The sequence below is a fragment of the Erinaceus europaeus genome, chromosome 18 (genome assembly GCF_950295315.1).
Source record: "Erinaceus europaeus chromosome 18, mEriEur2.1, whole genome shotgun sequence".
NCBI lineage: Eukaryota > Metazoa > Chordata > Mammalia > Eulipotyphla > Erinaceidae > Erinaceus > Erinaceus europaeus.
In genome coordinates, this window is record NC_080179.1 from 58,989,936 (window position 1) to 59,009,932 (window position 19,997).

A 19,997-nucleotide genomic window follows, 5' to 3' on the forward strand; every position below is an offset into this window, starting at 1 on the left:
ATAAATGGTTAAAAAGCATAACCACCACTAAATACTCAGAAAAAGTTATACTAAAATTATGCAAAATTGAAATACGACTTTTTTAAAAGCCCCTAAAATCAGTAAGACAGATTTTAAATTTAACTTCAACAAGTGATGAGTCAAAGTGATGTTAACCACTGAGAGCTTTATCTATGCAAATGTCTGTCCTTTAGAACTGAATAAAAACCATAAATAAGGAGTAATTCTGCTCACTTTTATTCACTTTTAATAAAGTGGTACATTATTGTCTTAGAATTCATCATCTCTTAATAGTAGATACTTAGCAACTCATACTTGCACTTCCTATTACACTTCTGATTCAATCCAATTGCTTCAATATTCAGTGCTTTCCTCAGAAATAACTCTTCAAAAGAGTCACAATGAGTTTAAGGTAATTGTATCTAATGGATCCACAATGATCTGAATTATATCTCTAAGGTAATTTTGTTCTTTGTGGCCAGCTTTCAATAACATTTCCTTGGCTTCTAACTGCAGCAGTTTTTAAAACTTGCATTTTCCCCCACAAGATTTAGTGACCTTTATACCCACTTGTTAAAAGAAAAAATGAAAAGAATATCTCCAACTTTTGCTTAACTGCTTAAGACAATGTGAAATATGCTAAAAGACAAATACATAAATGAAAAAGAAAAGTGATGAAATAATTGGTGAGGCTTAGTATGGAAATCACGGCTTTCCTTGCTGATACATTATTGGTAACATTTGGAAATAATAAATGGAGAATAGGATTTTCAGGTTTTCCACCTTCAGGATCCTCCCTCTTAACTTTTATTTTATATTCCATGTCCCTTGCATATGTGAATCACTGACTTGTAAAAGTGAAATCACCTTTCCATCTTTGCAACGATGTTTTATAACATCAAAAGCAAGCCAATTGTCACCCAATTCTATTTTTAAATTATCAATCATTTTTTTAAAGTTATTTATTTGTACCAGAGCATTCACTGTTGAAATCTAGTTTATATTGATTGGGGCAGTGGGGGTAGTGGGGATTGAGCCAGGGACGTCAGAGCCTCAGGCATGAATATCTTTTTGCTAACCATTATGCTATCTCTTCTTCCTGCACTTTATTATAAATTTTAACTGAAATAAAATACAAAAATGTTTTTATTTTTATGCTTTTAACTGTTACATTTCATACTGGATAATATAAATCAGTATTCGAAATTAGGTGGTATTTTGTTTGATTGTTTTTGCTTTACCAGAGCACTGCTCAACTCTGCAGGGAATTGGTCCTGGGACATTAGAGCCTCAGGCATGAAAATCTCTGTGCCTAATGACTACTGCAATATCTCCCCACCTCCTTTTTTTTTTTTTTTAATATTGTATGTAATATTTATTACAAACAAATACAGGGTGGAGGAGATAGTTATGCAAAAGAACTTTTAAGCCTGAGGCTCTGAGGTCTAAATTTCAATTCCACCCAGCCTCACCCCCACCCCTTCCACCATAAGCAGTCTCAGCCACCAAGCACTGCATACCTGTAGAAGTGGATATATATATATGAAATTTAAATAGGTATCAAAATCTATTAAAGTAAAAGAATAATGAGATCAATAAAAAAAATCACGTGAAAACTGTTTAGAATAAATAAATATACATAATAAAATCAAATTTTAAAAAGAACTGTAACTTATTAAGTGGAAACCCAGAAGTAAGAATTTTTATCATATGTGTCTAACACACTTCTAAATATCATTTTTCTCTATTTTTTACTCTAAAATTTGGAGGCAGGCATTATGAAATCATCCTACACCCCTCTGGGTTTTTCAAGGCTAGGCTAATAATCAAATAAGTATGACACAGATTTAATAAGAGAAAAAGAGAAATTCATTAACAATGCTTGTACCTCTTAAACACCAGGGAGAGTGCAGATCTGAGAAAGTAGGAGAACCAGAAAGACCTAGGGGTTCAGTTCTGCCTTCTCAAGGAAGAGGATGGCCAGTTATTAAAAGTTACTAAAATTGGGCCCAAGTGAAAAGAATCATTTAGCTCCAGTCCTGTCTACAGACAAGATGCTCTTTATCTCAAGGCTAATCTTTTTCCTGTCTCCAGGAAAATAAGAAGAAATTGATTTTCATCTCAAGAAATCGGTTCTTTTGCATGGTGGCAGGTTTCTTTTTTCAGCCCTCTCACTTTGATCTATGTATGAGAGAGATGAGAAAGAGAACCAAAGCATCACTCTGGCACAGGTGGTACCAAGGACGCAACTTAGGACCCCACAAGTGAATGGTCAATACTTAGTCCACTATACCACCTCCAGGACTGCTCGCACCACTCTGGAGAGCACACTAACCTTGCAGTGTCATTTTCTAGACTATAAAACAAATGTAGTTTAGATTTTCTTTTCATGACAGCATACTTCGTGTTGACAGTGCCATTATCAATTTTGGCTTACAAGATTATGAATTGTGATACTATCTACTGTTTGTGGTTTTCCATAAAAAAATAATGCACTATATGCAGGTGGGGACATTTTTTCCATTTTTATTTAATAGGACAAAGAGAGAGGAGAGGGGATAAAGAGGGAGAGAAAGAGAATTAGACAACTGCAGACCTGCTTCATCGATCATGAATTACCCCCCCCCACACACACACAGGTGGGGAGCCAGGGCTCAAACCCAGATACTTGCACCGTATTGTTGCACTTAGCACTATGTGCACTTAATTGGGTGCACCACCCCCTAACCCCCCTCCTCTTAAGCAATCTTGATACATTAAAGTATTCTTATTTCACAAAAAATAAAAGTTCAGTTGTGTTATTTTCTACAAGTAGTAATAGACTAAAACAGCATATAATTCAGGTCTGTGTTTTTTTAAAGCCCATATTAAACTCATCATACTTGGGAGTCACAAATATTAGTGGGTAAAGAAGCTGATGCTTCATTAAAAAAAAAAATCTAGGTCTTTATCCAAGAATCTCAGGTTTTTCTAATTTAGATCAAATGAAGTCAAATCACAGAGAAACATGATGTTTTGATATGCCTTAATTAGCTAATATTTATAAAACTTACTATGAACACCTACATCTGCCTAGTTAGAAACCTTCACTGGTAAATTTGACTGTAGTTAAAAATCTTTGATCATAACTTGGAGAAAAACATGGACAAGGTATAATTTCAAAGAGAGCTGAGGAAGCTTCTTGATTTAGGCAATATATATATATATACATATATATACATGTATATATATATATATATATATACCTGCACCTTGAAAAATCTTAGTATCAGTATATGCGTTGTCTAGTGTAGATAATAACTTAACCTTAGTGTTATTTTTCTTTCTGTCCCACAGAACCCCAAGCCACATAAACAGTCACTATCTTTATCTAACAAGGAAGTCTTTAGTTATTTCTGCCCTTCTTGCTAAGATGGTGGAGATGCTGACTTAAGATGTATTCTGGAAGAGAGTAGCAAACGGACAATAGCAAGAAGCTGCCAAGGTCATAGGAATTGATATTATCCCCAAATGAGAAAGACAGGAGATCAAGACTGGTGAAATTCATACTAGGGAAGTTAGTCTTGCCTCATATTTAGTTATTCTCTTAAAAAAATGAAGTAACATTGCATTACATAATTATATAATCATAATTATATAACATGAATATTAATCTACTTGTGAGTATTTTTTTTTTAAATATCCCCAGCATTTTCAAGTTTACTTAGTAAAAATCTCTGTCCCTATCACTTCCTTTTAGTTTTGCTTGGGTGACAGATAAGGCATATTTGGTTTAGAATAGAAGGTTTTGGAAAAATGTCTCCTCTTCCCCCAAGTCCCCATTCTGTCTACTATGGTGTAGATGTAGATAGAAACAGGTTATGTGATCTGGCTAAATAATGGGCTGAAGCTTTTCTTTTTGTAAGATCTAATAATTTGTTCAAGAATAATATTGTTTTAAAATGTCTCTTCATTGTACTTGTCTTCATCTTGATTATTTAAAACACTTCTTTTCTGCAGTAAAGAATTAAGCTAGGGCTGTGCTAATGTGCCACACAACTTTAAGCTGCTTCACTGGGCTGATATTTCCTCCCCCCCCTTTTTTTTTTTAATTTTAGAGAGAAAAACGAGCAAGAGTAAAGAACAGGTGAGCCACTCCACTATCTGCAAGGCTCCCCCAGTGTCTTCTTTGGTGCGTCCATGCAATGCTGGACTGCTAATGTAGGGTCTTATGTCTGATAAGGCATGTGCTCTACCAGCTGAACTGTCTCCTGAGCCTCAAAACACTCAATAATCACTGCTTCTACTTAAAGATACGTATTGCACCCAAGTAAAGGACTCTAGGGAAGAAGGGAAAGAGAGAAGGAAGAAATGAGAGTTACTGGGGTCCTGTTACCTGACCTAAATTAGAGGTGAGGATGTTTTGCAAACACCTTTCATTGAGAGAAGAGACGCTGTACCCAGGTGTCAACATTTGTCCACTAAACCAGTAACTACCCAATAAAACAAATTAAAAAAAATGTTGTTGACAGATATAGTTCATGTTTTCTGGACACATTTACCTCTTGATTAAGTTCTTAGGACTTGGGAGTCCGGTGGTAGCGCAGCGGGTTAAGCACAGGTGGCACAAAGCACAAGGACCAGAGTAAGGATCCGGGTTCAAGCCCCTGGCTCCCCACCTGCATGAGAGTCACTTCACAAGCGGTGGAAGCAGATCTGCAGGTGTCTATCTTTTTCTTCCTCTCTCTGTCTTCCCCTCCTCTCTCCATTTCTCTCTGTGCTAGCCAACAATGACAACAATAGGAATAACTACAACAATAAAACAACAAAGGCAACAAAAGGGAATAAATAAATAAATAATTTTAAAAATTAAAAATAAATAAATAAATATCTTAGGACTTTATAACATAGGACTTTTTTTTCTTAAATTTTTTCAATGACCATTTTAAATACAGAGGATCAAATGTGTACTCTAACAAATAATATGAGAAGGCTTTATATCATGTTTCTAAAACTAGTAGATTTTTCCTACAAGTATAGCATTCCAGTAAAAATGGATGCTTTTTTTACCCCAGCGTGCTACTCTACATCTCTACATCTAATGCCTCATTAATCCTAATCTTGGCTGGCCCTAATGAAGAATATATATATAAAAAAAATCTGGACTATTCAACCCCTGTGGAAAACTCTACAGCCTAGAAAACTCTCAGAAGGCTAGAAATGCACTTACCCTATGACCCTGCAATTCCTCTCCTGGAGATATATCCAAAGGAACCCAACCTAACCATCCAAAAAGATTCGTGTATACCTATGTTCCTAGCAGCACAATTTGTAATAGTTAAAACCTGGAAGAAACCAAGGTGTCCAACAACAGATAAGTGGCTAGAATGCTGTGGTATATATACACAATGGAATACTACTTAGTTATTAAAAACGGTGATTTCACTTTTTTCACCCCATCTTGGATGGAGCTTAAAGAAATCATATTAAGTGACATAACTCAGAAACAAAAGGATGAATAGACAAAACTTGAAAAACAAAATCAGAAGGGAAAACACTAAGCAGAACTTGGACTGGAGTTAGGGTATTGCACCAAAGTAAAAGATGCTGGGGTGGGTGGGGAGGGCTCAGGTCCTGGAACATGATGGCAGAGGAGGACTTAGAGGGGGTTAAATTGTTATGTGAAAAACTGGGAAGTGTTACGCATTATAAACTATTGTATTTTACTATCAGTGATAAACCTTTTATCCCTCAATAAGGAAACTAAAACAATTTTTGGACTATTTAGTCTTTGCTGGAATTGCACAAAATGATCTTTTTGAGAAAATATGATCCTGAGTCTATAGATTCAATTTAGTTATGAGCAAAAGTTAATGTACTTCTGCTGGTAACCATACATGATCGACTTTTTTATACCACACTTCTGCTAAAAGAGGTTTTGAAAATTCACACAGTTGGTTTTCAGACAACCCCTGCTTTGTCAAGTTTAATTTACAGGAATAAAACTGAAGCATGGACTAGAATTGAACAACATTCTTTTGGCACAAGCTTCAGAAATAAATGTAAAAGCAAACATCACACACACATACACATTTACAAAGGACAGAAATACCTGCTCTCCACTGGAAAATAGACTACATGATATACAGGTCAAGGATACAGAATGTAATTTATATCCAACTATGTCAATTTAATGCATTCTTCCTTGTGATACAAGAGAAATTTGGTTCTGTTAAAATAGTAATTCTTTACTGTTCTTAGAACTGAATTGCTAAAACTCTCTTTAGCAATGTATCTGTCAGACTACTTCATAATTCATCAAACCATGGACCAGTATCTGTAGTTTAATATTAATCAATTTGTTGCAACTATATAAATTTGTTATCAATACAGTTTGAGCTCTGCACTGAGCTAAGAACATACCCTACCAAAAGATCCAGCTGTGACAGAACTATTTTGATCTGAACTTACCTGAGCGTCTAAAATTCCTTAGCTGCCTAAAAACATATCTCATCACAATTCAATTATCATAAATCACCTCCTTAGAAATTGTCTTCTTGGAGACAAAAAATCAGCACTGCACCGAGACAGAAATTGTTACAAAGCTCCTATTTCCTATCATAAAGATGCTATGTAATTTTCCAATCATCCATTACTTTTCAAAACAAAAATTGTGTTTTCCATAGATGTTGCTTCTATACCCTTCTAAAAAGTCATTTGTTCTGTTCCTGCCTTTAGCTTAATAAGATGTTCTATAGGCTCTTAATCTTGGGTTTCCTTTAAGTATTTCTTTCTGAGGTCCTCTTTTGAAGCATCAGTCTCCCCAAGATTTTCAAAACAGGCCTTCCTAAAATGAGTCAGTTTTGGCATTTAAATATGTCAAGGCTCTGTAGATTGACCTTTGGCAAAGACACATTTTGGAGTGAGGGTGTTATAGCAGACAGACCAGCACAAGTATTTAGGAGAACTCGGGTTTATAATAGTGGAACTAAGGCAGCAAGGTTGCAATAGGGACTTTTATCTGCCTCAGGGGAAGGAAATAGAGTCAAAGATGAGCCATTTAAAGCTATGGTGAAACATTTAGGTTCCTGACTATTAAACAATTTGTTTTGCTTTTTAATCTTAAAATGTTCAGCCACCAAGTTGCAGATGCTACCATGATGCCATCTTGACTTCCCTGGACAGAAGACCTTAACAATGTGTCCTGGAACCCCACTTCTCCAGAGCCCTGCCCCACTAGGGAAAGACTAAAAAAAGTTTGGGGGTATGGATCTAACTGCCAATGCTCATGTTTAGCAGAGAAGAAATTACAGAAGCCAGACCATCCACCTTCTGCACCCCAGAATGACCCTGGATTTCAAGGTCAATGCTCCCAGAAGGATAAAGAATAGAAAAGCTTTCAAGGGAGGGAATGGGATACAGAATTCTGGTGATGGAAACTGTCTGGAATTATACTCCTCTTAGCCTATGGTCTTGTCAATATTTTTAATTTTATAAATAAATTAACAACAATAAAAAAGCAAAAAAAAACCCAACTATGGCAGGAAGCAAGGTACAGATATAAAATGATAATAATAATAAATAAAGCAGAAACAAAATCATATTTCAGTTAGAAGACTGAGTTTCACAAGTTTCAAGTCAAGTATGCATGCAATTTTTCCTCTCTGTGGGCCAAAGGTTTCCATGGAGGTGCAACTGTTTATCAGGTTAAGCAATTCCTTAGGTCCAAGGCTGCTGGCTTGTTAGTTTACATAGTTGGGGACAGGGGACTAATCCCAGTCAGGCGAGTCAATGTAGGAATCTAGAGTTTCTTAATTTCCTTTATTAAGGATGTCAAGTTTTTGTTTCCCTACACAGCCTGAGCTATAAATCCATTGTCATAGTTGATTCACATAAAGCTATATTAGATTCCTAAAAAAAATTTATTCCCAAAAGTTTTTGAAAACAGAATTTCACTCACCACCCCAATTTAAATCATTTTGATATGTGCAACGAAAGTCAATCAAGGCCATGATGGTCTTAAGAGAAATTACTACCATCAATTTAAATAATGCAGATTACATAAATTTAGGACCATTTTCAGAAATAACTTTTATTATTTTTTTTAGAGAAAATTATCTGAAATCTGGACAATCCTCCAGAATCGATATATATATATATATTTTTTTTTCATATTATCAGGTCATCCTTTTCTTTGGTGAAACTCTCTCTCTCCCTAATGGGGCAGACTTCTGTCACATTCTTTAGCTCCAGATATAAGCCCTTCCTATGTCCCATTTACTTCAGAATTCACATGTAAATTTTCCATTCAAATGTAGTTTAAATTGAGCTCTATGAAGGTAATTTGTTTGCTAGTCCAGCCTAAGAAGAAGCCTGGATTCTTAACTGCCTTCAAACATCTTATTCTCTGTGTCCCAGACATGAGATTTTTTAGGAAGTGGGAAGATAACCATACTCTGACTATGAAGGCATATGAAATATGATTTCCTCTAAAACAGTACCTCTATCAGAGCAAAGCTGTTCTTAGGAGTAAAGTAGTCATAGTAAGTATTGACTACTCTGTCCCCCATCAATTCAGAGAAACTATCTCTGAGCAACCCCAGTGAAACCAACTAATGTCCACTGGCCCCAGAGAAGAATGGGCATTAATGAAAAAATTGGAGAGGCATACTAAAAATATAGTTTGGGGGCTGGGTGGTGGCATGCATGGTTGAGTGCACATGTTACAATGCGCAAGGACCTGGGTTCAAGCCCACATTCTACACTTGCAAGAGGAAAACTTCATGTGTAGTGAAGCAGGGTATCTGTCTCTCCTCCTCTCTATCATCCCCTTCCCTCTCAATTTCTGGCAGTCTCTGTCAAATAAATAAAGATATGTTGACTTGATTTTTAACCTGGAAACATGTCCTCAGTTCACAAGTGTAAGAGATAAAACAGATTCCTTGAGTAGTAGGACACTGAAAATCTAGAAACAGTCATAAATATCCACATTTGCCCTTTACCCATAGACACTTTTTCTTCCTTATTAATAATAGACAGATTGCATTTTTGTATTATCATTCTTTGGGATATGAAGCATTATTGAAACTTCTCAGTAACACTGACATCACCCCTATAAATCTGAAAATTAAAGAGTCATTATGTATCTGAGAATTTATCTTCTAACCCTCTGACTCACATTAAAATTTGCTGAAAAGCTTGCAGCTATCAGAGAAGATTGTATGAAGGTGATTCTAAAAATGAGTGTGTTTAAGAACCACCCGAGAAACTTTAAAATTCAGGTTCTCAGGTCAAGTTTGGATGTGGATGTGTAATTTATTAGATCTTGACGGTTAGCTGGTAACAAACACTTTACACAAGCACTCTAGATGAGGCAATCTAAGTCACAGATCACATTTTGAGAAACTCTGCCCTAGGAGTTCAGAAAGAACACACACATTGCTGATTTTGTTTCTGTACTATGTAGAAAACTATTGTTGCCCTAGAATCTAAACTAGATGTTAGAAATAATGTAGCCAGACAATTCAGGGAGGACATGGAGGAGGGAAGAAAGAAAGAGAGGACTAGTAAGAGGAGACTGGGAGCTTGAGTTCCAGTGGTCCTGTATTGGGGAGAATGGAGAGGTGGTGTTTGTTCCCCCAACATTAAAAAGTTTGTCACTCATTATCTCAAAAAAAGAATTGAGGAGAGTGCATAATTATTCAGGTACTTAAAATTTTCATTCAGGAAAATTGAGAACATTCACATATTAAGACGATGAGAGAGAGGGAGAGATTATTTTCAAGGATTTTGAACTTCCAATATTGAAAACAGAAATAATAAGGCACTTTTATAGTATTATATGGAATTCACAGAATATAATACTAAGGAATGAAGAAAAACAGAATTTTATATAAGTATAAAAAATGAAAACAGGTATGTGTTTTACCGGTCTCTAGCTAAATAGGGAATGCCAAGTTAACACATACACAAACATATATACTTTTGCCCCTTTATATATTATCAAATTATTTCTCCCCTTTGTAGCATTGGCAACTGGTTAGCATTTTCAAATAAATGTCTCTAGAAAAAATGTTGCTTATAAAATAGATCAAATAGAAGTGGACATTTATAAAAACTCTGAGTATATTTCTTTCACACTTTTCATTGATTGCTCCTCAAAATATTTCCCCAGATATAATAAACCTATGTTAGATATGACAAATATCCAACTAGTGGGATACTTGAATATTTTACTCAAATACTTAATATGTAGTCAGAACCAAACTGATCATTAATTATGTAGGCAGTAAGGATCTTCTTTTTATATAGTTTATACAAGGAGTCTATAGAAACATAACATAAGGACAGACTGTTATCCCAGAAATTCTATAAAATAAATAGTACAGGAATTTGAAGCAATTTAAGGAAAATAGTTCATGAAGAAAATGCTAAATTTCTTAAGTTTCTCATCTATAAAGACCTTCAGTGTTTCTAGTATAGAGTCTGAAAAATCTTAAATTATTAAGTGAGTCATGTACATTGAGGAATTACTTTCTCATGAATTACTGAAACACTTGATTGCATTAGTAACACATTAATTACTCTGTCGTATTTCGAATACAACCTTAACTAATTCCATGATACAGAGATAGACCTGCTGCAGTTGCAGATTTATTGATAAAGATTTAAGAGGTCTCTACTGTATTCAAATTACTTTATAACCATTTAACACATTTGCTATAATTAAAAAGTAAGACTTCACTTTCTCTCAAGTCTCCCCATGGGTATGCTGGGCCATTTAGCTCAAAAGAGAAAGATCAAATGACAGATCAAATGAAAATGTTAAAACATAAATTACATACTTTAAGTTGCTTTCTCTGTGTTTAGAATTACTATCAGATAAAATCTGAAATTTTAGCAAGTGGATCTTGAATATATATTCACTTACCAAGTTAATTATAGCTTATATCTAAGACATGTCCAAGGTGAACTAAGAAATGTATGGCTTCTCAATTAGTTCTGATGAAGAGAACAGTGTAAATTATTAGGGTTCTGAACTTATTTGTAGGGTTACTTAAGCTGTGAAATGTTAACCCACTGATGTATTCAGATTTCATTTACTCCTCTAGTTAAGCTTCAAGATCTTTTAGAATGATTGAAGATAAAAAGCAAAGTTTTATCTCATCTTCGAAAACAGGAAGGATAGACTCGGATTTCAACACCTAGTCATTTCAGTTTAACATAGGATAACTATGTAATATTCTTCACTTTGATGGCTCTTTTACTAAGCTGGTTCTGATCTATACATCAAGAGTTCCCTAACTCAGAAATACCTAAGTAGCAAATCAAGGGATCCTTTTGTTGCCACACAGAGAACTAAAGAGCCTTAACTACACTGCATTTTCTTTTAAATTCTCCAGTTTCCCTAGAGAGTTCTTTCTTCTTTCCTCCTTCTTTCTCTTCACAATTAAAAAATACCTAAAAAAAAAAAAAATTCTGTAGTAAAAACACCCTTTCTAAATCCCTTAGGAAAATTCTGTGGCATTTATGCTATTTTAAAATAGATAAGATCAGAAATACTAAATCTGTGAAAAGTAGATCATGTCAGAAAAGTATTGGATATAAAAATGAGTACTTTTTACTTTTTCTCATAAAAATATATCACCACTTTTCATAGGTTGTCATGAATTGTAGAATACAGTTTTTGAGTGGACAAAATTGGATTCTTCACTGGGCTAGGGCAAATTTGATAGATCTAAATTAGTTCCAAATATCCAACAATGAAAATGTTCTGTGATGGTAAAAATCATTAAATCAGTTGATTTTTTTTTTTGAAACATAGGCTCTTTTTTTTTTTTTTTTTTACCTCCATAGTTATCATTATTATCATTGGGGCTCAGTGCCTGCAATAACAATTCACTGCTCCTGGAGGCCACTTTTTTCCCATTTTGTTGCCCTTGTTGTTGTTGTTGTTGTTGCCATTGTTGTAGAAGAAGAAAGAAAGAAAGATGAGTTGCCACTATAATTTCAGAGTTTTCAAGAAATTCACTGAAAGAAAGTGTAGAAGACATTTTGATAGGAATGGTTAGAAGTGATGGTTGACAAAGCAAGTAGTAGGAGAAGTTTGAACTAACAAGTCAAATTGAATAGATAAATGTTGGCAGATAAGGGTGAGCTTGGGCCAGTGAATGATAGCAGAAGAAGCTGGGATCAACAAATCCTGGTAGAAGCTTAGTATTAACAGATTATGCTTAGATTCAAAACTCAGTATGGGATCCCTCCTTTTGTGGGACTTGCTATACCTCTATTTTCTCTTCTGTTCAAATGGTTCAGTGATTTGAGGTGATAAATATTATTTTAAAATTTTATTTATTCATTAATTTTGAATAGAGACTGAAATAAATTGAGAAGAAAGGGGAAAATAAGGCAGGGAGAGAGAGAGAGAGAGACCTACAGCAATGCTTCACTGCTCCTGAAGTTTCCCTTCTGCACATGGGGACAAGGAATTGAACCTGGGTCCTTCAGCACTGCTATATGTGTGCTTAGACACAAGCATCACTACCTAGCCCTAAGATGATAAATACAGTCTGACCTGTACTAGTGTGAGGCAGCAAAGAAACCTAGGAATCAAAATCTCAGGCCAATAAAAAGCTTGATTCTAAAAGTACCTAAATCTGATGGTGAGTGCTTTGGTCTTTATTAACTTTAATTTCTAGACTTCGTTCCTGCTCTGCTAGTAACCTGGGTCCTAGATAAGGAGAGAGGATGTGTGGGAATTTGTGAAGAAAAATTTAAAAAGAATTTTTGAAATAGAGGTAAGAGAGAAGCACATGGACCCAAATAAAACAAAACAAGAAGAAAGAAAGAAAGAAAGAAAGAAAGAAAGGAAAAAAGAAAAGAAATATTCTGTTTAAAGAGAAAGACTTAAACATGCCTCTTCTCCCCAAATAGCATTCCCACCAAAACCCCGCTCCTGCAGTACCCCCAAACACAAAATTACTCATCTGGAATACCACCGAAAATATTGCAGATACCATTATATAAAATCTTTTATAGTTTTCTGAATATTTGATTCAGGACGAGAGGAAATGTTAATTAGAGCAGGGGACTAGCTTCAGAAAAATTGAACACATGCTATTAGTGTCCCCCTATTAGTGTCCCCCTATCAGGGGATAGGGTGACCAGGAACATAGAAACAGTCATACAGTACAGGTCATAACATGACAGGCAGCATTAAGATGATGGAGACAATTGTTAAACAAGGTAGATAAAGCATACGATCTACTGGACCTACATTCTAATACTGGGTATATTTTAAGAAGTGATTTTATTGATTATTAACTCATCTTATCTCACTGATCTTCATAGTAACTATACAAGCTCCAGGAAGATCTAGGACCTTGTGAATTGACTGGGCTGGTGCGCGCGTGCGTGCGCACACGCACGCACGCACGGACACACACACACACACATACACATATTTGTTCAAGGTCACATAAGTATAGGTGGTAGATCCAGGGTTTGACCCACATTCTATACTTAGAAACAGCACTCTTAATCACCTCATTGCCTGCTAAGAAGTAGAAAAAATTAAAAAGATAAGTTGAAGCACATAGTAGATTGTTTTAATCTGTTAGAGGTTTTCATTTAAGAACCACATTATAAATAATTTGTTAAGCAACCGTATAGTATTGTGCATTGCATTAAATGTCAATTTTTCATGATCCTCAGACATGCCTACAATATGGCTGCTATTATTATTTTCATTTTATTGATGTAGACTGACCAAATCCTGTGTCAGAGCTGAAACTGAAGCCACGCTTGTGTGTAAAGAGAAACAAAGTTATCCTTGATATAGTTTCACATATTTTCTCAATATTCAAATTAAGATAATGAAACATCCATTTGACCTAACTGTATATTTATGATTTAAAGGCCTATATTTATACATTTAATCAGAATATGATACAAAACAGATGGGCCATGTTCACATAGTGCCTGAATTTTACTCTTACATGTGTATGTTCTGCCTTCAACCTATGAGACTAAGAATATTTTAGAGACAGTGGAAGCATAGTTTAGGAGATGGGGGGGGGGAATAAAAAGAACCAAAGAAAAATACAGCATAAGATTTGCATATACCTGGGAGCAAATCATCAAAATTTCCTTCATGTTAGAACTTCTGTGTTGTTGAAAAAACCCTTACTGTCTTCTATTCCATGGGATAACTGGTTCACAGCAATTTCGGGGAAAAAAAGATACAAACTGACCTTTGGTTTTAAATTGTTTAAATTTAGAAAATGTCCACAAATGTAGACAATTGAAAGACATGAACTTGTAAGAGAGAAAGAGAAGAAAAAGAAAGAAAGGAAGGAAGGAAGGAAGGAAGGAAGGAAGGAAAGAAAAAAGAAAGAAAGGAAGAAAGAAAAGCTATTTCTAAGACTTTGTAAGAACTGCAATATAATGGGTGTGGGAAGGGAGGCAAAGAGAACACTGGTGGTGAGTGTGGTATGGTTTCATACCCTATAATCTTATAATCTTGTGAATTACTATTAAATCACTAAAAGAAAGAAAGGGGGAAAGGAAGAAAGAGAAAAAGAAAGAAAGAAAGAAAGAAAGAAAGAAAGAAAGAAAGAAAGAAAGAAAGAAAGAAAGAAAGAAAATGCCCGGAGTAGTGTAAGAAGTCATAAAGACAAAAATAATTTTCTTTCTACATGGAAAAAATAGGGAAAAAAAACTATTTATAAATGTGATATATATTTTTTCATTTTAAAAATATTTATTCCCTTTTGTTGCCCTTGTTTTATTGTTGTAGTTATTATTGTTGTTGTTACTGATGCTGTCGTTGTTGGATAGAACAGAGAGAAATGGAGAGAGGAAGAGAAGACAGAGAGGGGGAGAGAAAGATAGACACCTGCAGACTTGCTTCACCACTTGTGAAGTGACACCCTTCCAGGTGGGGAGCCCAGAGCTCAAACCTGAATCCTTCTGCTGGTCCTTGTGCTTTGCACCACTTGCACCCACTGTGCTACTGCTGGACTCCCTATTTTTTCTTTCTTTCTTTTTTTAGTAAAGTTAAAGAAAGAAAAATGTGTATTACAATGTCTCTGGTTCCTTAACTCAGTGGTAAACATTCTCTAGAATGCACAATGCAAACCAAAGATTAAAAAATGGAAAGAAATTCAACACTTTAGATTTTAAAGAATATTAGCATACAAATTAAATGCATTTGTGGGGCCAGTCAATAGCACACCTGGTTAAGTGCACACTTTACAGCGCGCAAGGACCCAAGTTCAAGCTCTTGCTCCCACCTGCAGGGGGAAAGCTTCATGAGTGGTGAAGCAGGGCAGCAAGTGTCTCTGTTTCGCTCCCTCTCTATTTCCCTCTTCTTTCTCAATTTCTCTGTGTCTTTAACCAATAATAAATACATTTAAAAAATTAAATGCATTTGGTAAAGTGCATGTCTCTGGTATATGATATGGGTAGTAATCAAATACCCACAATTTCAAATGTAGGAAAATAGGGGGGAAGTATCAAGGTACATGAAATTGAGATTGATCAGGAAATTCATTCTCCAGCACATAAAAACGTCCCCACCTGCAAAGACACATTATAGTTATGATAATACACTCTAGTCATCTAGTTCTTGTCCCACCAAAATGGGATAGTTAGTTCTTCCTAAGAAAAAATGTTTCCTGACCCTTCATGAAAAGTTCATTAAATTCACTCTGGCTACTCACTTATTAAATTACTCTCACAATCAGTCTCTAGCAGTCCACGGTGTGATTGATCTTGAAGCTGATTTATCTGCACTAGAAAGATATTTTGGTCTTGTAAGTTGGAATAGCTTTTCCTTTGCTAATGCAGAATTAGACTATTGACTCTTTAATCTATTTTGTTAATAGTGAAATTACAATTATGAGACTATAGCTTCAAGTTCCGTGTTACTATTAATTTCTAAATGAAGTCAGAATTGATTCAATTTGTAAAGCTACAGCACTATCACAGAGGTCTCAGTGACACCAGAATTTATTGAGTGAGATTTTGAATGTATTTCAAATGATAGAAAAGCAAACAATTCCATTAAAAATACCTGATTTCCAAATAGCATTTAAGGAAAAGGAAAGTAGAGATAAAAAACAAATAAAATTGAATAGGAAAGCTGGTTTCATGGATTATAAATGATGTACGTATTAGCAAAGTCATAAAACAAGAAAATAAGGTAATTGGATTGACTTCACAATGGGGAAAGTTATGTAAATGAAGAGTCCTGTTTGAACAATCGAGACAGATAGTTTTGCTGATTTAAAGGTAGACATTTTTGAATTGCTGGTATCATTAATTCTTGTTGTAGGCTTTTCTTTTCTTTTTGTAGGGTCAGCTTCAGTGAAACAAATTAAGGTGTGTTGGACAATATCAACAGACGCAGAAATTTCAGAACAATGATAGTGGTAGCTGTAGTTTCAGAGAGCAAAACGCCCTACAAACACATTTTCAAAATCCCAGGAGAATAGAAAGTAATAGGATTCTGTTTGTCCTCCCAACTAAATAATAGTTGGTAGAGCTTACTACCTCAAGCTATGGAAATATTGCAGATAGCTGGTGTTTTATTAATTAATGTGATTCTGTTATGATTATTCCATGTTAACCATATTGATTCAATGAATATATCAGAGAATTGTTCTGACATGGAAAAAACAAACACGTAATCTTAAGAAGTGTATATAATGCGTGTGAAATTATAAGAAACTAAGAAATAAAGCACAAAGTAGTTTCTTCCATTTCTGTGTGCCTTAAACATTACACTACTTTCATACACATATAATTGACATATAAAACAAAATAGTGTAAATGTTATCTGTTATCCTACGTAGGATAGATTTTTTTTTCTTAAAAAATAAAATCTATTTTCAGCAACCGGGTGGTGGCACACCTGGTTGAACACACATGTTATAGTGCGTAAGGACCTGGATTTGAGCCCCTGGTCCCCACCTGCAGGGGAAAAGCTTCATAAGTGGTGAAACGGGGCTGTAGGTGTCTCTCTGTCTCTATCCCTCTCTACCTCCCCCTACCCTTTTGATATCTGGGTATCTTTATCCAACAAATGAAAATAATTAAACATTTTTAAAAATCTATTTTCACCTTGTCAATATTAATTTGGATATAACAAGAACTCGTTCACCCATAGTAGTTCTGAGGATGCATTTTTCAGCACATTTTAATATTCCTTCACATATTATGACCAGAACTATGGAAAATAAACTCATCTACATTCATATTTCTGCTTCTGACTAAACACAACTACTCAGACTATGTAAAGAAGGTTACTGACCATGTAAAAGTAGAGCCCACAGTTTATTTTCTTTTTCTTTTTTTAACTCACATAGTTACTTCCTGAGGAGTTTGAAATTCTCTCTTACTTGCTGCTTTCTCTACTCCAGTGTTTATGGAAACTGGGTTTTTGATTAGATTTTCACTTATGCACAGTGTTGGTTGTTCATTAACCATAAAACTACTCATTCAGTTTTTGGGGAAAAAAAAGTTTTGGGGTACCCAGGCCAAATTAGTGGTTAGCAGCTGAGATGCTTTATTTTGCATATACAAACTTTCTGGTTAGATTAAGAAACTTAATTACATGCCTGTTTTATTCTGTTGAATTACTCTAACAATAAATCAGACATCATCTAAAAAAAGTAACAGCTCTCGATATATTTTCAAAAGTATTTTTTGAAGAGAAAAGACAAATACAGAAAGTTGGAACTAGTTGAATTTAAAAACTTCAAATGTCAATATCCTGTAGCATTTAGTGAATGCCTCCAAAAGTTCGATCAAGTTTAATATATCCATTCTTCTCTGTCTTTTGTGTTTTTGTTATGAAGATTAGGTGATAGAGAAATAGTTCAAATTGCTTTTATATCTAAATATGCACTAAAATTATCAAATCTGTGAAAGTCCCAATATCTAATGAAATAGAACTTCGTGACTCCACAGCCTTTTAGAATTTAATTCTGGTCATACCTTGAGTTAAAGGTCACACAGAGCACCTGCCTTGCTATGAACAGTGATCAGGTTCAAGGCTCTACAGTGCATGGAGACTGCTACAGCATTTGGGAAGCTCTGGTTTCTGTTGTGTCTTTCCCTCTCTCTGTTTCTCTATTTCTTTAATCAAATGAAAAAAAAAAAACACTCAATTCCTGCTCCCTACTCCCCCAGTAAAATCACTCATGGGTAATACTGAAAAAAGGAATCTAAGTGGCATTTTGAAAACTGTATACATAATCATTACAATAATTGACTTTTCCTTTAATTGAAAAACCATTCTTTGAAACTGCCAGTTGCAAGTAAAAGGATAAATCATTAAGACTAAATTGAAAAGTAACTATTGAAGTTACAGATGATAGAACTGAATGATATAATTAAAAAGTATATTCTGTCTTACATGTAAGTTCAGAGAGGCAACTTAAACTACCTTTTGTTAAAAGTCCAAACAAACTCTGCCCACATTCAATGCTGGTTACTATGAAGTGAAAGAGAATTTGAAAAGAACAAATGCATAATTACTTACAGTTTCCAGGAAACTAATTAAATAATATGCCACATTTTTATTTTAAAGAATACATTCTTAAAACAAAACTAAACCAATGGGACTACATCAAATTAAAAGCTTCTGCACAACAAAGAAACCACCACCCAAACAAAGAGACTCCTCATAGAATGGGAGAAGATCTTTACATGCCATACATCAGACAAAAGGCTAATAACCAAAATATATAAAGAACTCACCAAACTCAACAACAACAACAAAATGACCCCATCCAAAAATGGGGAGAGGACATATACAGAATATTCGCCACAAAAGAGATCATAAAGTCTGAGAAACACGAACAATGCTCCAAGTCACTGACTGTCAGAGAATTGCAAATAAAGACAACAAGAAATCACTTCATTCCTGTTCAAGTCCTGGGTCCCCCTCCTGGGGTGGGGGCGGGGGGGTCACTTCACAAGTGGTGAAGCCAGTCTGTAGTTGTCTATCTTTCTCCCCTTCCCTCTCCAGCTCTCTCTTTCCTATCCAAAAACAACAACAGCTATGACAACAATAACAACTACAGCAAGCACAACAAGGACAACAAAAGGGAAAAAATAGTCTCCAGAAGCAGTGGATTCGTAGTGCAGGCACTGAGCCCCAGAAATAACCCTGGAGGCAAAAAAGGAAAGAAAGAAAGAAAGAAAGAAAGAAAGAAAGAAAGAAAGAAAGGGAATGGAAGAAAGGAATTTTGAAAAGAATTAGTATTAACTATTTAAGTGTATGACAAAGTTAACATTAAAAATCATTTTCCCCTCAAAATATAATTACTGATCCAATGACACTCTGTATTATGAGACTGAACTAAGACTATGGATTATTATTAAATAAGGTTCTATGTAAAATTAACTCCAATATAAATTTATACTTATTGTCTCCTAAACTCTACAAGAAACAGAAGTATGTACAAAAGAGTCAACATATTTTCAATTTAGAAACTAAGAATAAATAATATTCTTTCTCAAAAAAATATTTTTTCCATTTTTCCCCTTAGAAAGAAAATCGTAGGGAGTGGGGTGGTAGCACAGGAGGTTAAGCACAAAGTGTAAGGACTGGCATAAGGATATCGGTTCAAGCCCCTGGCTCCCCACATGCAGGGAAGTCACTTCACAAGCAGTGAAGCAGGCCTGCAGGTGTCTTTCTCTCACCCTCTCTGTCTTCCCTTCCTCTCTCCATTTCTCTCTGTGCTGTCCAACAACAACAACATCAATAATAACTACAGTAATAAAACAACAAGGGCAACAAAAAGTAAATAAGGAAAAAAGAAAAAAAATCCAAAAAAAAAAAAAAAGTTAAAGGAAAGTTGTAAAATACTTAAAAAGTAGTTGAAAGATATAACATTAGGTGGGAGTAGATAGCATAATGATTATGCAAAGAGACTCTCATGCCTGAGGCTCCAAAGTCCCAGGCTCAGTTCCCCACACCACTATAAACCAGAGAGGAGCAGTGAGTA